The sequence below is a fragment of the Drosophila willistoni genome (genome assembly GCF_018902025.1).
Source record: "Drosophila willistoni isolate 14030-0811.24 chromosome 2R unlocalized genomic scaffold, UCI_dwil_1.1 Seg167, whole genome shotgun sequence".
NCBI classification, from domain to species: Eukaryota; Metazoa; Arthropoda; class Insecta; order Diptera; family Drosophilidae; genus Drosophila; species Drosophila willistoni.
In genome coordinates, this window is record NW_025814050.1 from 1798154 (window position 1) to 1800579 (window position 2426).

Here is a 2426-nt window from a genome sequence, read left to right on the forward strand (position 1 = left end):
AACGCAATTCTACAGCTACAAGAACCAACAAAATACACTTATTTTTTAAAGGCTCAATATTTAGTTCACCTAACTGTGGATAGAGTTGAAGGTTTATTGTTATTTAGGTTACTATAGGATCAACGCTTAAAATGTTTGTGGCCGCTTTGTTGCATTTAACAACATGTTTTTTTTCTACATTTTGCCAAACGCTTGTTGTCAATGATTTTTGTCTGTTGGCCATAATTAACGTAGGAATCATGTTGTATAACAACCGTCGCCAATCAATATGTAGATATGTGAGTGGAAAAGGGGCAAGGGGGTGCTCTTTTTATCCGTCTGTCGATTTAATTACAATTTATTTGGTTTCAGTTTTGGTGGGAGGCAGACATTTGCGTTTTGGTTGCGTTTGTCCTGTGGTCGCCACTTTGCCACAGTGTTTAATTTATTTAACATATTTTTATACCCTGCGCTTAAAATGTTATTTAGAAGGTATATGCGATATAGAGAAAGTGAAAATTGGGCACCACATGATGATGTGACAAGAAAAAAAGTAAATGTATATCCTATGTATATCCGGAGTGATTAGTTGAATACATTAAGTGAATATTGCTTACTTAATATAATGACTGCTTTAAAATACTAACAAAATATTATATAAATAAATCTATACCAAAATATCAAAGAAGCTAACTTCGGCTGTGCCCTTGCAGTCCTTGGCCATAACATTTTTACGTGTTCCAAACTCTTTTTCAGTATCATCAATTCATCAACGCACAGACAAAACCTTCCAAATATTATTTCCATTTCTTGATCTTCTTCTTCCCCATGCTGCATGCCGCGATTGGCACGCATAGACATACAGTTTACTTAGCGTTACGTCTGTGTGTGTATGCGTGTGCTCTGTGGATTTCAAGCAATGGCGTAGTAGAGCCGATTTATAATGTCTGTAACTTGTGTTATATTTATCCGATCTAATTGAAATTTCAGGACCTATTGTTTTATATCTAAAACTATCATATTAGTAAATTTCATAGGGATACTCCAATTTCTGCATCTATATTTCTTTTATAACTATATGATATAGTGGTCCGATCCTGACAATTTTCATACTTTATCTGCTCCGGGCTATAAGTAGCTGAAATATCAAGTTTCATCTCTTAAGATGGCGGCGTGAAGTAGATTTGCACAGACGGACATGGCTATATCGAATCAGCTTCTCATGCTGACCAAGAATATATATACTTTATGGGGTCGGAAGCGTCTCTTTCTGTGCGTTACAAACATCTGACCAATTATATAATACCTTCTGCAAGGGTATAAAAATAGACAAAAAAAAACAAATAAAATGGGGGAAAAAAGAGTTACTTTCAGGGGACACCCGGAATTGAACCAGGAACCTCTCGATCTGCAGTCGAATGCTCTACCTCTGAGCTATATCCCCAACTTAACGAATCATGAATACTTGTTCTCAAAGTAAGAAGAAAAGTCGGTTACTTTCTTTATCAAACTTACAAAATTTTGTCATTTAAATCACCCAATCGGCAACGTCAGAGTGGGTGCTGGCATCTTCATTAAATCCTCAATTAAATATTGGTAGGGCTTGACTAGTCTCATCGGTCTCAGCAGATGACGATTGATGACCCACCTGATGAACCCTTTCATACTCATACTTTTCCTTCTGACGAACATATCGACAATGGCTAATACAAATATTTTTTCAAAAGGGTTTTAACGTTTGCTGCCACGAATCGACGTAAAAAGTTAAGTTCAGCAATTTGCGCCGTGTGTTATATGCCAACTACGTTAAGAAAGTTAAAACTAAATTTAGCCACTTGAACTACTTTAGACACTTCATCGCTCTGTGGCATTTAAATTAACCCCGAAATATCAACCAAGTGCAAGCAAACGTGAAAGCCGCAGGCCGATGGCAAACCAATAACAAATTAACAAATCAAACCTTTGGGGCCCTTGCCAAAACTTCGCACCAGCTGTGGTGGAAGACCAACAAAAAGGTAGAGACAAGTTAGTTTCCGTATCTGTGTGTACATGTATGTGTGTGTGTGTGTGTGCTACATAACTGCCAAGCCCAAGTAGATTACTAAGCAAACAATGGCTACATACTTGCTCTCTAGCCATACTGGTTATAAGCCAAGCCAAGGCCTTAGTCTCCTTTTGTCGACCCAATTTCGAATTTCCATATATGCAGCAGACGGTGGTTTTTGGCTTAACTAGCCAAAAACTTGTGTGAGAAGTTTGCGTGCCAAGTTGTTGGCGTTGCACCAAGTCAAACAATCTGACACATCTACACACACCTCCAGCTTCAGGTTCATTTTCAGCTCTGGCTCAAGTTGGACGTCAACCTCAGTGAGGTCCCAATGCAGACAAAAGTTGGCGACCACAGAAACTGAAGGCAAGCTGAGTCGCCTGGCCTGCCAGCAGCAAAT

The 2426-nt window shown here is 38.5% G+C and overlaps 1 non-coding gene across 1 annotated transcript; it reads right to left on the bottom strand.

Moving 5' to 3' along the window:
* Positions 1–1351: 1351 nt before the first annotated feature.
* Positions 1352–1423, bottom strand: Trnac-gca. Its single transcript has one exon. It is a non-coding gene; the product is annotated as a tRNA-Cys (tRNA).
* Positions 1424–2426: the final 1003 nt, after the last annotated feature.